Source organism: Leuresthes tenuis, unplaced genomic scaffold, assembly GCF_036924035.1.
Source record: "Leuresthes tenuis unplaced genomic scaffold, fLeuTen1.0.hap1 SCAF_1, whole genome shotgun sequence".
Classification (NCBI taxonomy): Eukaryota; Metazoa; Chordata; class Actinopteri; order Atheriniformes; family Atherinopsidae; genus Leuresthes; species Leuresthes tenuis.
The window spans coordinates 41,707,901-41,726,569 of NW_027325355.1; the positions used below are offsets into that span (position 1 = coordinate 41,707,901).

Genomic DNA, 18,669 nt, shown 5'->3' on the forward strand with positions numbered 1-18,669 from the left:
GCCCCAGCTTCCCTGGCCAAGTTACTGGGAGTCACGACGTGCCCACAGGTGGGTGAAGTTGCGAGCAGTGGGGAGAGGCAACGCCGCCCCCCTATTGGGAGAAGCACAGGCAGACTAGGCGACGGCAAGTCCCAGACCCAATCATCACCACACACACTTTGACGTCCCATACATCCACACATCCACACGTCCTCCCTCCCTTGACTCCGCTGGGGTGTAGCGCAGCGGGCACACAGCGTGCTGTGTACAGGAGCCAAAAGGGAGAGGGGTATGGGGATATACACTGAGAGAGTTATATTAGCATGGAAACAATGTCTGCCTCCTCAAAACATCAATTGGCTGAATTTCATTCTCTCTGGTCCCCGCTGATTAGCTTTATCACATAGTGGTGGTGGTGGGTTGCTGTCCCATCGCTCTGGGCGGTTGGGTGTGTGCTGGGGGGGGGGGCTGTGTGGCTTTGGGCGTCTGGTGGTCTCTCGGGTCGTGGGGACCGGGTTGGTCATTGCTGGGGTGGACTGTGTGTCGGGCTTGGAGGGCAGTTTTGGGGGCTTGCGGGTGGGGCTGTCTTGCTGTGTGGGGCGGGGTCCCTTAGGGGCCTTGGGGTGGTGGCTGCTGGCTCTGTACCGGGTGGCTGGGCCGCTCTGGCGTGGGTGGTGGTGCTGGGCCTGGGCCCTGGTGGCTGGGCGCTGCCTTGCGCCCGGGGGGGCTGGGTTGCCCTGGACATGCCACAGTATGGGTGGGTTGGTGCAGGTCCTGGTGCCAGGCTTGTTGCTCTGGGACCTCCAGGGTGTCCGCAGGTGGTTGTTTTCTTTAGGGTGTTGGGGCGTGCGGTGGGGGGGGTGCTTTTCCCCTGTTGAGGGGGGGGCCTGGGTGATGGTGGGTCTCAGGCCCGGGCTGCTGCGTCTGGTGTGACCGGGTGGTTTGTTTGTTTTTTTGTAGAGGTCCTCCGGGGTGGGATGGGGTTGGGTTGAGTGGGGTTGGGCGGGGTGGGTACCTTCTGGGGGTACAGTAGCTCCCGGAATATGGTCGCTGCAAGCCCCGAGCCTGGTGGACATCAGGCCCTCCTGCCCTGTGCTGGGTCCCAGGTAGCGGGGGTGCCTATTGCAGCCAGTCCCTGGCTGCCCTCTCTGGGGGAGACTAGCTCTCCCGGTGTATATCCCCATACCCCTCTCCCTTTTGGCTCCTGTACACAGCACACACTCACACATGAAGGGTTTTGGGGGGCGTGTGTGTTCTGTGGGGTGTAGTGGATGGGGCCACGTAGGTGGTCCCCTTGGCTGCACTCTGCAGTTCCCCGCCCCTGTTTTAATTACACCTTAGACATCACTACTTATCAAACACACACACACACACACATTAGGTCTTGGGGGGTGGTTGCACTGAGTGGCATCTGGTGGACGGGGCTCTTTGGGTATGTAGGCTGCCCAGAGGGCTGCGCTCCCAGTTCTACAAGGTTGGCTGCCCCTCAATTTTAATCGCTCACTATTAGAAAATATTGAAGAGCCAGAAGTGTGAGGGGAGGGGTCTTCTCACACCCCTGCTTCCTGGTTGCTGCTCGGGAAGGAGTGGCCAGGAGGAATTAAATATTCTGCTGGTTCAGGGTCTGTGGTGGCTGGGGGGCTGCTGGCCCCATGGTGTGCCCACTGTGCTAGACCCCAGCAGAGTCAAGGGAGGGATGACGTGTGGATGTGTGGATGTATGGGACGTGAAAGTGTGTGTGGTGATGATTGGGCCTGGGTCTGGGACTTGCTGTCGCCTGGCCTGCCTGTGCTTCTCCCAATGGGGGGGCGGCGTTGCCTCTCCCCACTCCTCGCGACTTCACCCACCTGTGGGCACGTCTTGACTGCCAGGGCTCTTGGCCAGGGGCACTGGGGCAGGCGCTGACCCACTGCGTGGCTGTCTGGGGCGCTTGGCCCTCCCGGGTATTGGGTGGGGCCTCTGCCGGGGGGTTTTGGGGCGCTCGGGCTCCTGGGGCCGGGTCCGGTGCACGGCCCATGTCTGGGCGGCTGGGGCCTGGTGCGGTCGGTGGGCTGTTGCCCTTGGCTCCCGGGCGCCTCTGCCCTATGCTTATGGGGGCTCAGTCCGGGGGCTTCCACTGCTGTCTTCTGGGTGGATGCGTGGTTGTCCCTGCGGTGGGCATCCTGGGTTCTGTGCTCCGTGGGGGCTGCTGGTGGCCTGGGTCTTATGGGCCTCTCTGCCTGTTTCTGATTGCTTGGGGGGGCTGTGGATTGTGGCCGTGTACACTTATACACTCATAACTAAGCACGGTTATCATGTAGGTCCTGTGCCATGGGTGTTGCATGTTCTCACACACACACACACACACACACAATACACATTCATTAGTCCAGTAGCAGTTAATGTATTACCATGTCGCCTCAGGTCATCTATATGCACAGTTGTGTTGTATGCGATTGCCACTACTTGTGCTTGTTTTTGTTTGTTTGTGTGTTTGTTTTTTCTCTGCTTGTTTGCATGGTCCTCGCAGTGTTATGTATCGCAAAGAAAACTATTCTCATGAACTGGAAAGCGAAAAACAGTCTGTGTATTAAGCAGTTTAGAAATGTTATTTTAGATTATATTAGCATGGAAACAATGTCTGCCTCCTCAAAACATCAATTGGCTGAATTTCATTCTCTCTGGTCCCCGCTGATTAGCTTTATCACATAGTGGTGGTGGTGGGTTGCTGTCCCGTCGCTCTGGGCGGTTGGGTGTGTGCTGGGGGGGGGCTGTGTGGCTTTGGGCGTCTGGTGGTCTCTCGGGTCGTGGGGACCGGGTTGGTCATTGCTGGGGGGGACTGTGTGTCGGGCTTGGAGGGCAGTTTTGGGGGCTTGCGGGTGGGGCTGTCTTGCTGTGTGGGGCGGGGTCCCTTAGGGGCCTTGGGGTGGTGGCTGCTGGCTCTGTACCGGGTGGCTGGGCCGCTCTGGCGTGGGTGGTGGTGCTGGGCCTGGGCCCTGGTGGCTGGGCGCTGCCTTGCGCCCGGGGGGGCTGGGTTGCCCTGGACATGCCACAGTATGGGTGGGTTGGTGCAGGTCCTGGTGCCAGGCTTGTTGCTCTGGGACCTCCAGGGTGTCCGCAGGTGGTTGTTTTCTTTAGGGTGTTGGGGCGTGCGGTGGGGGGGGTGCTTTTCCCCTGTTGAGGGGGGTGCCTGGGTGATGGTGGGTCTCAGGCCCGGGCTGCTGCGTCTGGTGTGACCGGGTGGTTTGTTTGTTTTTTTGTAGAGGTCCTCCGGGGTGGGATGGGGTTGGGCGGGGTGGGTACCTTCTGGGGGTACAGTAGCTCCCGGAATATGGTCGCTGCAAGCCCAGAGCCTGGTGGACATCAGGCCCTCCTGCCCTGTGCTGGGTCCCAGGTAGCGGGGGTGCCTATTGCAGCCAGTCCCTGGCTGCCTTCATACCCTCTCCCTTTTGGCTCCTGTACACAGCACACACTCACACATGAAGGGTTTTGGGGGGCGTGTGTGTTCTGTGGGGTGTAGTGGATGGGGCCACGTAGGTGGTCCCCTTGGCTGCACTCTGCAGTTCCCCGCCCCTGTTTTAATTACACCTTAGACATCACTACTTATCAAACACACACACACACATTAGGTCTTGGGGGGTGGTTGCACTGAGTGGCATCTGGTGGACGGGGCTCTTTGGGTATGTAGGCTGCCCAGAGGGCCGCGCTCCCAGTTCTACAAGGTTGGCTGCCCCTCAATTTTAATCGCTCACTATTAGAAAATATTGAAGAGCCAGAAGGGTGAGGGGAGGGGTCTTCTCACACCCCTGCTTCCTGGTTGCTGCTCGGGAAGGAGTGGCCAGGAGGAATTAATTATTCTGCTGGTTCAGGGTCTGTGGTGGCTGGGGGGCTGCTGGCCCCATGGTATGCCCACTGTGCTAGACCCCAGCGGAGTCAAGGGAGGGATGACGTGTGGATGTATGGGACGTGAAAGTGTGTGTGGTGATGATTGGGCCTGGGTCTGGGACTTGCTGTCGCCTGGCCTGCCTGTGCTTCTCCCAATGGGGGGGCGGCGTTGCCTCTCCCCACTCCTCGCGACTTCACCCACCTGTGGGCACGTCTTGACTGCCAGGGCTCTTGGCCAGGGGCACTGAGGCAGGCGCTGACCCACTGCATGGCTGTCTGGGGCGCTTGGCCCTCCCGGGTATTGGGTGGGGCCTCTGCCGGGGGGTTTTGGGGCGCTCGGGCTCCTGGGGCCGGGTCCGGTGCACGGCCCATGTCTGGGCGGCTGGGGCCTGGTGGGGTCGGTGGGCTGTTGCCCCTGGCTCCCGGGCGCCTCTGCCCTATGCTTATGGGGGCTCTGTCCGGGGGCTTCCACTGCTGTCTTCTGGGTGGATGCGTGGTTGTCCCTGCGGTGGGTATCCTGGGTTCTGTGCTCCGTGGGGGCTGCTGGTGGCCTGGGTCTTGTGGGCCTCTCTGCCTGTTTCTGATTGCTTGGGGGGGCTGTGGATTGTGGCCGTGTACACTTATACACTCATAAGTAAGAACGGTTATCATGTAGGTCCTGTGCCATGGGTGTTGCATGTTCTCACACACACACACACACACACAATACACATTCATTAGTCCAGTAGCAGTTGATGTATTACCATGTCGCCTCAGGTCATCTATATGCACAGTTGTGTTGTATGCGATTGCCACTACTTGTGCTTGTTTTTGTTTGTTTGTGTGTTTGTTTTTTCTCTGCTTGTTTGCATGGTCCTCGCAGTGTTATGTATCGCAAAGAAAACTATTCTCATGACCTGGAAAGCGAAAAACAGTCTGTGTATTAAGCAGTTTAGAAATGTTATTTTAGATTATATTAGCATGGAAACAATGTCTGCCTCCTCAAAACATCAATTGGCTGAATTTCATTCTCTCTGGTCCCCGCTGATTAGCTTTATCACATAGTGGTGGTGGTGGGTTGCTGTCCTGTCGCTCTGGGCGGTTGGGTGTGTGCTGGGGGGGGCTGTGTGGCTTTGGGCGTCTGGTGGTCTCTCGGGTCGTGGGGACCGGGTTGGTCATTGCTGGGGGGGACTGTGTGTCGGGCTTGGAGGGCAGTTTTGGGGGCTTGCGGGTGGGGATGTCTTGCTGTGTGGGGCGGGGTCCCTTAGGGGCCTTGGGGTGGTGGCTGCTGGCTCTGTACCGGGTGGCTGGGCCGCTCTGGCGTGGGTGGTGGTGCTGGGCCTGGGCCCTGGTGGCTGGGCGCTGCCTTGCGCCCGGGGGGGCTGGGTTGCCCTGGACATGCCACAGTATGGGTGGGTTGGTGCAGGTCCTGGTGCCAGGCTTGTTGCTCTGGGACCTCCAGGGTATCCGCAGGTGGTTGTTTTCTTTAGGGTGTTGGGGCGTGCGGTGGGGGGGTGCTTTTCCTCTGTTGAGGGGGGGGCCTGGGTGATGGTGGGTCTCAGGCCCGGGCTGCTGCGTCTGGTGTAACCGGGTGGTTTGTTTGTTTTTTTGTAGAGGTCCTCCGGGGTGGGATGGGGTTGGGTTGAGTGGGGTTGGGCGGGGTGGGTACCTTCTGGGGGTACAGTAGCTCCCGGAATATGGTCGCTGCAAGCCCCGAGCCTGGTGGACATCAGGCCCTCCTGCCCTGTGCTGGGTCCCAGGTAGCGGGGGTGCCTATTGCTGCCAGTCCCTGGCTGCCCTCTCCGGGGGAGAGTAGCTCTCCCGGTGTATATCCCCATACCCTCTCCCTTTTGGCTCCTGTACACAGCACACACTCACACATGAAGGGTTTTGGGGGGCGTGTGTGTTCTGTGGGGTGTAGTGGATGGGGCCACGTAGGTGGTCCCCTTGGCTGCACTCTGCAGTTCCCCGCCCCTGTTTTAATTACACCTTAGACATCACTACTTATCAAACACACACACACACATTAGGTCTTGGGGGGTGGTTGCACTGAGTGGCATCTGGTGGACGGGGCTCTTTGGGTATGTAGGCTGCCCAGAGGGCCGCGCTCCCAGTTCTACAAGGTTGGCTGCCCCTCAATTTTAATCGCTCACTATTAGAAAATATTGAAGAGCCAGAAGGGTGAGGGGAGGGGTCTTCTCACACCCCTGCTTCCTGGTTGCTGCTCGGGAAGGAGTGGCCAGCAGGAATTAATTATTCTGCTGGTTCAGGGTCTGTGGTGGCTGGGGGGCTGCTGGCCCCATGGTGTGCCCAATGTGCTAGACCCCAGCGGAGTCAAGGGAGGGATGACGTGTGGATGTATGGGACGTGAAAGTGTGTGTGGTGATGATTGGGCCTGGGTCTGGGACTTGCTGTCGCCTGGCCTGCCTGTGCTTCTCCCAATGGGGGGGCGGCGTTGCCTCTCCCCACTCCTCGCGACTTCACCCACCTGTGGGCACGTCTTGACTGCCAGGGCTCTTGGCCAGGGGCACTGAGGCAGGCGCTGACCCACTGCATGGCTGTCTGGGGCGCTTGGCCCTCCCGGGTATTGGGTGGGGCCTCTGCCGGGGGGTTTTGGGGCGCTCGGGCTCCTGGGGCCGGGTCCGGTGCACGGCCCATGTCTGGGCTGCTGGGGCCTGGTGGGGTCGGTGGGCTGTTGCCCCTGGCTCCCGGGCGCCTCTGCCCTATGCTTATGGGGGCTCTGTCCGGGGGCTTCCACTGCTGTCTTCTGGGTGGATGCGTGGTTGTCCCTGCGGTGGGTATCCTGGGTTCTGTGCTCCGTGGGGGCTGCTGGTGGCCTGGGTCTTGTGGGCCTCTCTGCCTGTTTCTGATTGCTTGGGGGGGCTGTGGATTGTGGCCGTGTACACTTATACACTCATAAGTAAGAACGGTTATCATGTAGGTCCTGTGCCATGGGTGTTGCATGTTCTCACACACACACACACAATACACATTCATTAGTCTAGTAGCAGTTGATGTATTACCATGTCGCCTCAGGTCATCTATATGCACAGTTGTGTTGTATGCGATTGCCACTACTTGTGCTTGTTTTTGTTTGTTTGTGTGTTTGTTTTTTCTCTGCTTGTTTGCATGGTCCTCGCAGTGTTATGTATCGCAAAGAAAACTATTCTCATGACCTGGAAAGCGAAAAACAGTCTGTGTATTAAGCAGTTTAGAAATGTTATTTTAGATTATATTAGCATGGAAACAATGTCTGCCTCCTCAAAACATCAATTGGCTGAATTTCATTCTCTCTGGTCCCCGCTGATTAGCTTTATCACATAGTGGTGGTGGTGGGTTGCTGTCCCGTCGCTCTGGGCGGTTGGGTGTGTGCTGGGGGGGGCTGTGTGGCTTTGGGCGTCTGGTGGATTTCTCGGGTCGTGGGGACCGGGTTGGTCATTGCTGGGGGGGACTGTGTGTCGGGCTTGGAGGGCAGTTTTGGGGGCTTGCGGGTGGGGCTGTCTTGCTGTGTGGGGCGGGGTCCCTTAGGGGCCTTGGGGTGGTGGCTGCTGGCTCTGTACCGGGTGGCCGGGCCGCTCTGGCGTGGGTGGTAGTGCTGGGCCTGGGACCTGGTGGCTGGGCGCTGCCTTGCGCCCGGGGGGGCTGGGTTGCCCTGGACATGCCACAGTATGGGTGGGTTAGTGCAGGTCCTGGTGCCAGGCTTGTTGCTCTGGGACCTCCAGGGTGTCCGCAGGTGGTTGTTTTCTTTAGGGTGTTGGGGCGTGCGGTGGGGGGGGTGCTTTTCCTCTGTTGAGGGGGGGGCCTGGGTGATGGTGGGTCTCAGGCCCGGGCTGCTGCGTCTGGTGTGACCGGGTGGTTTGTTTGTTTTTTTGTAGAGGTCCTCCGGGGTGGGATGGGGTTGGGTTGAGTGGGGTTGGGCGGGGTGGGTACCTTCTGGGGGTACAGTAGCTCCCGGAATATGGTCGCTGCAAGCCCCGAGCCTGGTGGACATCAGGCCCTCCTGCCCTGTGCTGGGTCCCAGGTAGCGGGGGTGCCTATTGCAGCCAGGCCCTGGCAGCCCTCTCCGGGGGAGAGTAGCTCCCCCGGTGTATATCCCCATACCCTCTCCCTTTTGGCTCCTGTACACAGCACACACTCACACATGAAGGGTTTTGGGGGGCGTGTGTGTTCTGTGGGGTGTAGTGGATGGGGCCACGTAGGTGGTCCCCTTGGCTGCACTCTGCAGTTCCCCGCCCCTGTTTTAATTACACCTTAGACATCACTACTTATCAAACACACACACACATTAGGTCTTGGGGGGTGGTTGCACTGAGTGGCATCTGGTGGACGGGGCTCTTTGGGTATGTAGGCTGCCCAGAGGGCCGCGCTCCCAGTTCTACAAGGTTGGCTGCCCCTCAATTTTAATCGCTCACTATTAGAAAATATTGAAGAGCCAGAAGGGTGAGGGGAGGGGTCTTCTCACACCCCTGCTTCCTGGTTGCTGCTCGGGAAGGAGTGGCCAGGAGGAATTAATTATTCTGCTGGTTCAGGGTCTGTGGTGGCTGGGGGGCTGCTGGCCCCATGGTGTGCCCACTGTGCTAGACCCCAGCGGAGTCAAGGGAGGGATGACGTGTGGATGTATGGGACGTGAAAGTGTGTGTGGTGATGATTGGGCCTGGGTCTGGGACTTGCTGTCGCCTGGCCTGCCTGTGCTTCTCCCAATGGGGGGGCGGCGTTGCCTCTCCCCACTCCTCGCGACTTCACCCACCTGTGGGCACGTCTTGACTGCCAGGGCTCTTGGCCAGGGGCACTGAGGCAGGCGCTGACCCACTGCATGGCTGTCTGGGGCGCTTGGCCCTCCCGGGTATTGGGTGGGGCCTCTGCCGGGGGGTTTTGGGGCGCTCGGGCTCCTGGGGCCGGGTCCGGTGCACGGCCCATGTCTGGGCGGCTGCGGCCTGGTGGTGTCGGTGGGCTGTTGCCCCTGGCTCCCGGGCGCCTCTGCCCTATGCTTATGGGGGCTCTGTCCGGGGGCTTCCACTGCTGTCTTCTGGGTGGATGCGTGGTTGTCCCTGCGGTGGGTATCCTGGGTTCTGTGCTCCGTGGGGGCTGCTGGTGGCCTGGGTCTTGTGGGCCTCTCTGCCTGTTTCTGATTGCTTGGGGGGGCTGTGGATTGTGGCCGTGTACACTTATACACTCATAAGTAAGAACGGTTATCATGTAGGTCCTGTGCCATGGGTGTTGCATGTTCTCACACACACACACACACACACACAATACACATTCATTAGTCCAGTAGCAGTTGATGTATTACCATGTCGCCTCAGGTCATCTATATGCACAGTTGTGTTGTATGCGATTGCCACTACTTGTGCTTGTTTTTGTTTGTTTGTGTGTTTGTTTTTTCTCTGCTTGTTTGCATGGTCCTCGCAGTGTTATGTATCGCAAAGAAAACTATTCTCATGACCTGGAAAGCGAAAAACAGTCTGTGTATTAAGCAGTTTAGAAATGTTATTTTAGATTATATTAGCATGGAAACAATGTCTGCCTCCTCAAAACATCAATTGGCTGAATTTCATTCTCTCTGGTCCCCGCTGATTAGCTTTATCACATAGTGGTGGTGGTGGGTTGCTGTCCCGTCGCTCTGGGCGGTTGGGTGTGTGCTGGGGGGGGCTGTGTGGCTTTGGGCGTCTGGTGGTCTCTCGGGTCGTGGGGACCGGGTTGGTCATTGCTGGGGGGGACTGTGTGTCGGGCTTGGAGGGCAGTTTTGGGGGCTTGCGGGTGGGGCTGTCTTGCTGTGTGGGGCGGGGTCCCTTAGGGGCCTTGGGGTGGTGGCTGCTGGCTCTGTACCGGGTGGCCGGGCCGCTCTGGCGTGGGTAGTAGTGCTGGGCCTGGGACCTGGTGGCTGGGCGCTGCCTTGCGCCCGGGGGGGCTGGGTTGCCCTGGACATGCCACAGTATGGGTGGGTTAGTGCAGGTCCTGGTGCCAGGCTTGTTGCTCTGGGACCTCCAGGGTGTCCGCAGGTGGTTGTTTTCTTTAGGGTGTTGGGGCGTGCGGTGGGGGGGTTGCTTTTCCCCTGATGGGGGGGGGCCTGGGTGATGGTGGGTCTCAGGCCCGGGCTGCTGCGTCTGGTGTGACCGGGTGGTTTGTTTGTTGTTATTTGTGTGTTTGTTTGTAGAGGTCCTCCGGGGTGGGGTGGGGTTGGGTTGAGTGGGGTGGGGCGGGGTGGGTACCTTCTGGGGGTACAGTAGCTCCCGGAATATGGTCGCTGCAAGCCCCGAGCCTGGTGGACATCAGGCCCTCCTGCCCTGTGCTGGGTCCCAGGTAGCGGGGGTGCCTATTGCTGCCAGTCCCTGGCTGCCCTCTCCGGGGGAGAGTAGCTCTCCCGGTGTATATCCCCATACCCTCTCCCTTTTGGCTCCTGTACACAGCACACACTCACACATGAAGGGTTTTGGGGGGCGTGTGTGTTCTGTGGGGTGTAGTGGATGGGGCCACGTAGGTGGTCCCCTTGGCTGCACTCTGCAGTTCCCCGCCCCTGTTTTAATTACACCTTAGACATCACTACTTATCAAACACACACACACACATTAGGTCTTGGGGGGTGGTTGCACTGAGTGGCATCTGGTGGACGGGGCTCTTTGGGTATGTAGGCTGCCCAGAGGGCCGCGCTCCCAGTTCTACAAGGTTGGCTGCCCCTCAATTTTAATCGCTCACTATTAGAAAATATTGAAGAGCCAGAAGGGTGAGGGGAGGGGTCTTCTCACACCCCTGCTTCCTGGTTGCTGCTCGGGAAGGAGTGGCCAGCAGGAATTAATTATTCTGCTGGTTCAGGGTCTGTGGTGGCTGGGGGGCTGCTGGCCCCATGGTGTGCCCACTGTGCTAGACCCCAGCGGAGTCAAGGGAGGGATGACGTGTGGATGTATGGGACGTGAAAGTGTGTGTGGTGATGATTGGGCCTGGGTCTGGGACTTGCTGTCGCCTGGCCTGCCTGTGCTTCTCCCAATGGGGGGGCGGCGTTGCCTCTCCCCACTCCTCGCGACTTCACCCACCTGTGGGCACGTCTTGACTGCCAGGGCTCTTGGCCAGGGGCACTGGGGCAGGCGCTGACCCACTGCGTGGCTGTCTGGGGCGCTTGGCCCTCCCGGGTATTGGGTGGGGCCTCTGCCGGGGGGTTTTGGGGCGCTCGGGCTCCTGGGGCCGGGTCCGGTGCACGGCCCATGTCTGGGCGGCTGGGGCCTGGTGGGGTCGGTGGGCTGTTGCCCCTGGCTCCCGGGCGCCTCTGCCCTATGCTTATGGGGGCTCTGTCCGGGGGCTTCCACTGCTGTCTTCTGGGTGGATGCGTGGTTGTCCCTGCGGTGGGCATCCTGGGTTCTGTGCTCCGTGGGGGCTGCTGGTGGCCTGGGTCTTGTGGGCCTCTCTGCCTGTTTCTGATTGCTTGGGGGGGCTGTGGATTGTGGCCGTGTACACTTATACACTCATAAGTAAGAACGGTTATCATGTAGGTCCTGTGCCATGGGTGTTGCATGTTCTCACACACACACACACACACACACACACAATACACATTCATTAGTCCAGTAGCAGTTGATGTATTACCATGTCGCCTCAGGTCATCTATATGCACAGTTGTGTTGTATGCGATTGCCACTACTTGTGCTTGTTTTTGTTTGTTTGTGTGTTTGTTTTTTCTCTGCTTGTTTGCATGGTCCTCGCAGTGTTATGTATCGCAAAGAAAACTATTCTCATGAACTGGAAAGCGAAAAACAGTCTGTGTATTAACCTGTTTAGAAATGTTCTTTTAGATTATATTAGCATGGGAACAATGTCTGCCTCCTTAAAACATCAATTGGCTGAATTTCATTCTCTCTGGTCCCCGCTGATTAACTGTGTGGCTTCGGGCGTCTGGTGGTCTCTCGGGTCGTGGGGACCGGGTTGGTCATTGCTGGGGGGGACTGTGTGTCGGGCTTGGAGGGCAGTTTTGGGGGCTTGCAGGTGGGGCTGTCTTGCGGTGTGGGGCGGGGTCCCTTAGGGGCCTTGGGGTGGTGGCTGCTAAGTACTGGAATCATACACTTCCTCTATGTAACCAGATAATTGCAGAGAAAGGCTGATGTGTAGTGGGCATATCATCTTCTCTGATGTGATCATTCTCTCCAGCTGAAACTGAGACTCTCAGATCACTTCGTGTCTGCCAACAAAGCAGCAGCAGCTGAAGATGACCAACTTCCTCATGTGTCACAGGGTGATCAGACGTTGCAACAAAAGACATGCAGGTGGTCAAGAGAAGACAAAAAGCTTACAGCACCTGGTATTCCCAAGCGGTCTCCCATTTAAGTACTAACCAGGCCCAACACTGCTTGGCTTCTGAGATCAGACGAGGTCAGACATATTCAGGGTGGTTTGGCCGTAAGCAACAATCTCTGTGACAAATGTGCATTATATAGGTACTGGAATCATACGGTCCCTCTATGTAACCAGATAATTGCAGAAAAAAGCTGACTTGTAGTGGGCACATCTTCTTCCCTGACGTGATTATTCTCTGCAGCTGAAACTGAGACTCTCAGATCACTTCGTGTCTGCCAACAAAGCAGCAGCAGCAGCAGCTGAAGATGACCAACTTCCTCATGTGTCACAGGGTGATCAGACGTTGCAACAAAAGACATGCAGGTGGTAGAGAGAAGAGAAAAAGCTTACAGCACCTGGTATTCCCAGACAGTCTACCATCCAAGTACTAACCAGGCCAAAACCTGCTTGATTTCCGAGATCAGACGAGGTTGGGCATATTCAGGGTGGTGTGGCCGTAAGCAACCATAACTGTGACAAATGTGCATTATATAGGTACTGGAATCATACAGTTCCTCTATGTAACCAGATAATTGCAGAGAAAGGCTGACTTGTAGTGGGCACATCTTGTAGCTCAGGAGGAAGGTCGGTGGTTCGACTCTGGCTTCCCCAGGATACATGTCGAAGCGTCCTTGGGCAAGACACTGAACCCCACGTTGCTCCCCCAGTGTATCATTGGGGGTATGAATGTGTGTGAATGCTTAGAAAGCACGTAGTTATATCCTAAGACGTGCTGTATGAATGTGTGTGAGTGGGGTGAATGCGGCATGTAGTGAAGCGCTTTGAGTGGTCAGCTAGACTAGAAAAGCGCTATACAAGTACAAGTCCATTTACCATTTACCATTCTTCGCTGATGTGATTATTCTCTGCAGCTGAAACTGAGACTCTCAGATCACTTCGTGTCTGCCAACAAAGCAGCAGCAGCTGAAGATGACCAACTTCTTCATGTGTCACAGAGTGATCAGACGTTGCAACAAAAGACATGCAGGTGGTAGAGAAAAGAGAAAAAGCTTACAGCACCTGGTATTCCCAAGCGGTCTCCCACCCAAGTACTAACCAGGCCCAACCCTGCTTGGCTTCCGAGATCAGACGAGGTCAGGCAAATTCAGGGTGGTGTGGCCGTAAACAACAATGTCTGTGACAAATGTGCATTATATAAGAACAGGAATCATACGGTTCCTCTATGTAACCAAATAATTGCTGAGAAAGGCTGATGTGTAGTGGGCATATCATCTTCTCTGATGTGGTCATTCTCTGCAACTTAAACTGAGACTCTCAGATTACCTCATGTCTGCCAACAAAGCAGCAGGAGCTGAAGATGACCAACTTCCTCATGTGTCACAGGGTGATCAGACGTTGCAACAAAAGACATGCAGGTGGTAGAGAGAAGACAAAAAGCTTACAGCACCTGGTATTCCCAAGCAGTCTCCCATTTAAGTACTAACCAGGCCCAACCCTACTTGGCTTCCGAGATCAGACGAGGTCTGTCATGTTCAGGGTGGTGTGGCCGTAAGCAACAATGTCTGTGACAAATGTGCATTATATAGGTACTGGAATCATACGGTTCCTCTATGTAACCAGATAATTGCAGAGAAAAGCTGACTTGTAGTGGGCACATCTTCTTCCCTGACGTGATTATTCTCTGCAGCTGAAACTGAGACTCTCAGATTACCTCATGTCTGCCAACAAAGCAGCAGGAGCTGAAGATGACCAACTTCCTCATGTGTCACAGGGTGATCAGACGTTGCAACAAAAGACATGCAGGTGGTAGAGAGAAGACAAAAAGCTTACAGCACCTGGTATTCCCAAGCAGTCTCCCATTTAAGTACTAACCATGCCCAACCCTACTTGGCTTCCGAGATCAGACGAGGTCGGGCATGTTCAGGGTGGTGTGGCCGTAAGCAACATGGTCTGTGACAAATGTGCATTATATAGGTACTGGAATCATACGGTTCCTCTATGTAACCAGATAATTGCCGAGAAAGGCTGACTTGTAGTGGGCACATCTTCTTGCCTGATGTGATTATTCTCTGCAGCTGAAACTGAGACTCTCAGATCACTTTGTGTCTGCCAACAAAGCAGCAGCAGCTGAAGATGACCAACTTCCTCATGTGTCACAGGGTGATCAGACGTTGCAACAAAAGACATGCAGGTGGTAGAGAGAAGAGAAAAAGCTTACAGCACCTGGTATTCCCAAGCAGTCTCCCACCCAAGTACTAACCAGGCACAACCCCGCTTGGCTTCCGAGATCGGACGAGGTCGGGCATATTATATTCAGGGTGGTGTGGCCGTAAGCGACAATCTCTGTGACAAATGTGCATTATATAGGTACTGGAATCATACGGTTCCTCTATGTAACCAGATAATTGCAGAGAAAGGCTTATGTGTAGTGGGCACATCTTCTTCCCTGACGTGATTATTCTCTGCAGCTGAAACTGAGACTCTCAGATCACTTCGTGTCTGCCAACAAAGCAGCAGCAGCTGAAGATGACCAACTTCCTCATGTGTCACAGGGTGATCAGACGTTGCAACAAAAGACATTCAGGTGGTCCAGAGAAGAGATAAAGCTTACAGCACCTGGTATTCCCAAGCAGTCTCCCACCCAAGTACTAACCAGGCCAACCTTGCTTGGCTTCCGAGATCAGACGAGGTCAGGCATGTTCAGGGTGGTGTGGCCGTAAGCGACAATGTCTGTGACAAATGTGCATTATATAGGTACTGGAATCATATGGTTCCTCTATGTAACCAGATAATTGCAGAGAAAGGCTTATGTGTAGTGGGCACATCTTCTTCCCTGACGTGATTATTCTCTGCAGCTGAAACTGAGACTCTCAGATCACTTCATGTCTGCCAACAAAGCAGCAGAAGCTGAAGATGACCAACTTCCTCATGTGTCACAGGGTGATCAGACGTTGCAACAAAAGACATTCAGGTGGTCCAGAGAAGAGATAAAGCTTACAGCACCTGGTATTCCCAAGCAGTCTCCCACCCAAGTACTAACCAGGCCAACCGTGCTTGGCTTCCGAGATCAGACGAGGTCAGGCATATTGAGGGTGGTGTGGCCGTAAGCAACAATGTCTGTGACAAATGTGCATTATATAGGTACTGGAATCATACACTTCTTCTATGTAACCAGATAATTGCCGAGAAAGGCTGATGTGTAGTGGGCACATCTTCTTCCCTGACGTTATTATTCTCTGCAGCTGAAACTGAGACTCTCAGATCACTTTGTGTCTGCCAACAAAGCAGCAGAAGCTGAAGATGACCAACTTCCTCATGTGTCACAGGGTGATCAGACGTTGCAACAAAAGACATTCAGGTGGTCCAGAGAAGAGATAAAGCTTACAGCACCTGGTATTCCCAAGCAGTCTCCCACCCAAGTACTAACCAGGCCAACCGTGCTTGGCTTCCGAGATCAGACGAGGTCAGGCATATTGAGGGTGGTGTGGCCGTAAGCAACAATGTCTGTGACAAATGTGCATTATATAGGTACTGGAATCATACAGTTCCTCTATGTAACCAGATAATTGCCGAGAAAGGCTGATGTGTAGTGGGCACATCTTCTTCCCTGACGTTATTATTCTCTTCAGTTGAAACTGAGACTCTCAGATCACTTCGTGTCTGCCAACAAAGCAGCAGCAGCTGAAGATGACAAACTTCCTCATGTGTCACAGGGTGATCAGACGTTGCAACAAAACACATGCAGGTGGTAGAGAGAAGAGAAAAAGCTTACAGCACCTGGTATTCCCAAGCAGTCTCCCATTGAAGTACGAACCAGACCCAACCCCGCTTGGCTTCCAGGATAAGACAAGGTGGGGCTTATTCAGGGTGGTGTGGCGGTAAGCAACAATATTTGTTAGAAATGTGAATTATATAGGTACTGGAATCATACACTTCCTCTATGAAACCAGATAATTGCCGAGAAAGGCTGATGTGTAGTGGGCATATCATCTTCTCTGATGTGATCATTCTCTTCAGCTGAAACTGAGACTCTCAGATCACTTCATGTCTGCCAACAAAGCAGCAGAAGCTGAAGATGACCAACTTCCTCATGTGTCACAGGGTGATCAGACGTTGCAACAAAAGACATTCAGGTGGTCCAGAGAAGAGATAAAGCTTACAGCACCTGGTATTCCCAAGCAGTCTCCCACCCAAGTACTAACCAGGCCGAACCCTCCTTGGCTTCTGAGAGCAGACGAGGTCAGACATATTCAGGGTGGTTTGGCCGTAAGCAACAATCTCTGTGACAAATGTGCATTATATAGGCAATGGAATCATATGGTTCCTCTATGTAACAAGATAATTGCCGAGAAAGGCTGATATGTAGTGGGCACATCTTGTTCCCTGACGTGATAATTTTCTCCATTTGAAAATGAGACTCTAAGATCACTTCGTGTCTGCCAACAAAGCAGCAGCAGCTGAAGATGACCAACTTCCTCATGTGTCACAGGGTGATCAGACGTTGCAACAAAAGACATGCAGGTGGTTGAGAGAAGAGAAAAAGCTTACAGCACCTGGTATTCCCAAGCAGTCTCCCATCCAAGTACTAACCAGGCCCAACCCTGCTTGGCTTCCAAGATCAGACGAGGTCGGGCATATTCAGGGTGGTGTGGCCGTAAGCAACAATGTCTGTGACAAATATAAACTGTATAGGTACTGGAATCATACGGTTCCTCTATGCAACCAGATAATTGCCAAGAAAGGCTGATAAGTAGTGGAAACATCTTCCCTGTCGTGATTATTCTCTCCAGCTGAAACTGAGACTCTCATATCACTTCGTGTCTGCCAACAAAGCAGCAGCAGCTGAAGATGACCAACTTCCTCATGTGTCACAGGGCGATCAGACATTAAAACAAAAGACATGCAGGTGGTAGAGAGAAGAGAAAAAGCTTACAGCACCTGGTATTCCCAAGCAGTCTCCCATTATAGTACTAACAAGGCCCAACCCTGCTTGGGTTCTGAGATCAGACGAGGTCGGGCATATTCAGGGTGGTGTGGCCGTAAGTAACAATGTCTGTGACAAATGTGCATTATATAGGTACTGGAATCATACGGTTCCTCTATGCAACCAGATAATTGCCAAGAAAGGCTAACTTGTAGTGGGCACATCTTCTTCCCTGATGTGATTATTCTCTGCAGCTGAAACTGAGACTCTAAGATCACCTCGTGTCTATCAACAAAGCAGCAGCAGCTGAAGATGACCAACTTCTTCACGTGTCACAGGATGATCAGACGTTGCAACAAAAGACATGCAGGTGGTAGAGAGAAGAGAAAAAGCTTACAGCACCTGGTATTCCCAAGCTGTCTCCCATCCAAGTACTAACCAGGTACAACCTTCTTGGTGTACGAGATCAGACGAGGTTGGGCTTATTCAGGGTGGTGTGGCCGTAAGCAACAATGTCTCTGACAAATGTGCATTATATAGGTACTGGAATCATACGGTTCCTCTATGCAACCAGATAATTGCCGAGAAAGGCTGATGTGTAGCGGGCAAATCATCTTCTCTGATGTGATCATTCTCTGCAACTGAAACTGAGACTCTCAGATCACTTTGTGTCTGCCAACAAAGCAGCAGCAGCTGAAGATGACCAACTTCCTCATGTGTCACAGGGTGATCAGACGTTGCAACAAAAGACATGCAGGTTGTAGAGAGAAGAGAAAACGCTTACAGCACCTGGTATTCCCAAGCAGACTCCCATTAAAGTACTAACCAGGCCCAACCCTCCTTGGCTTCCGAGATCAGACGAGGTCGGGCTTATTCAGGGTGGTGTGGCCGTAAGGAACAATTTCTGTGACAAATGTGCATTATATAGGTACTGGAATCATACAATTCCTCTATGTAACCAGATAATTGCAGAGAAAGGCTGACTTGTTATGGGCACATCTTCTTCCCTGATGTGATTATTCTCTGCAGCTGAAACTGAGACTCTCAGATCACTTCGTGTCTGCCAACAAAGCAGCAGCAGCTGAAGATGACCAACTTCCTCATGTGTCACAGGGTGATCAGACGTTGCAACAAAAGACATGCAGGTGGTCGAGAGAAGACAAAAAGCTTAAAGCTCCTGGTATTCCCAAGCGGTCTCCCATTTAAGTACTAACCAGGCCCAACCCTCCTTGGCTACCGAGATCAGACGAGGTCGGGCATGTTCAGGGTGGTGTGGCCGTAAGCAACTATGTCTGTGACAAATGTGCATTATATAGGTACTGGAATCATACGGTTCCTCTATGTAACCAGATAATTGCCGAGAAAGGCTGACTTGTAGTGGGCAAATCTTCTAAAAGACATGCAGGTGGTCGAGAGAAGAGAAAAAGCTTACAGCACCTGGTATTCCCAAGAGGTCTTCCATCCAAGTATTAACCACGCCCAACCCTCCTTGGCTTCCGAGATCAGACGAGGTCGGGTATGTTCAGGGTGGTGTGGCCGTAAGCAAGCATAACTGTGACAAATGTGCATTATATAGGTACTGGAATCATACAGTTCCTCTATGTAACCAGATAATTGCCAAGAAAAGCTGATAAGTAGTGGGC

At 54.4% G+C, this 18,669-nt stretch overlaps 2 non-coding genes and 13 pseudogenes across 2 annotated transcripts; all 15 read right to left on the reverse strand.

The window, feature by feature from the left end:
• Positions 1 to 12,091: 12,091 nt before the first annotated feature.
• Positions 12,092 to 12,210, reverse strand: LOC140300424 (5S ribosomal RNA; annotated as a pseudogene).
• Positions 12,211 to 12,485: 275 nt separating this feature from the next.
• LOC140291091 (5S ribosomal RNA) lies at positions 12,486 to 12,604 on the reverse strand (annotated as a pseudogene).
• Positions 12,605 to 13,149: 545 nt separating this feature from the next.
• LOC140297734 (5S ribosomal RNA) lies at positions 13,150 to 13,268 on the reverse strand. The gene has a single exon (XR_011913444.1). It is a non-coding gene; the product is annotated as a 5S ribosomal RNA (ribosomal RNA).
• A 269-nt stretch (positions 13,269 to 13,537) lies between these two features.
• On the reverse strand, positions 13,538 to 13,656 carry LOC140283873 (5S ribosomal RNA; annotated as a pseudogene).
• A 269-nt stretch (positions 13,657 to 13,925) lies between these two features.
• LOC140310495 (5S ribosomal RNA) lies at positions 13,926 to 14,044 on the reverse strand (annotated as a pseudogene).
• A 269-nt stretch (positions 14,045 to 14,313) lies between these two features.
• On the reverse strand, positions 14,314 to 14,437 carry LOC140270863 (5S ribosomal RNA; annotated as a pseudogene).
• A 269-nt stretch (positions 14,438 to 14,706) lies between these two features.
• On the reverse strand, positions 14,707 to 14,824 carry LOC140289362 (5S ribosomal RNA; annotated as a pseudogene).
• Positions 14,825 to 15,093: 269 nt separating this feature from the next.
• LOC140293418 (5S ribosomal RNA) lies at positions 15,094 to 15,211 on the reverse strand (annotated as a pseudogene).
• Positions 15,212 to 15,480: 269 nt separating this feature from the next.
• Positions 15,481 to 15,598, reverse strand: LOC140293420 (5S ribosomal RNA; annotated as a pseudogene).
• Positions 15,599 to 16,255: 657 nt separating this feature from the next.
• On the reverse strand, positions 16,256 to 16,374 carry LOC140291417 (5S ribosomal RNA; annotated as a pseudogene).
• A 269-nt stretch (positions 16,375 to 16,643) lies between these two features.
• LOC140297666 (5S ribosomal RNA) lies at positions 16,644 to 16,762 on the reverse strand. The gene has a single exon (XR_011913381.1). It is a non-coding gene; the product is annotated as a 5S ribosomal RNA (ribosomal RNA).
• A 266-nt stretch (positions 16,763 to 17,028) lies between these two features.
• LOC140291730 (5S ribosomal RNA) lies at positions 17,029 to 17,147 on the reverse strand (annotated as a pseudogene).
• Positions 17,148 to 17,803: 656 nt separating this feature from the next.
• Positions 17,804 to 17,922, reverse strand: LOC140291372 (5S ribosomal RNA; annotated as a pseudogene).
• A 269-nt stretch (positions 17,923 to 18,191) lies between these two features.
• On the reverse strand, positions 18,192 to 18,310 carry LOC140288975 (5S ribosomal RNA; annotated as a pseudogene).
• A 141-nt stretch (positions 18,311 to 18,451) lies between these two features.
• On the reverse strand, positions 18,452 to 18,570 carry LOC140268860 (5S ribosomal RNA; annotated as a pseudogene).
• Positions 18,571 to 18,669: the final 99 nt, after the last annotated feature.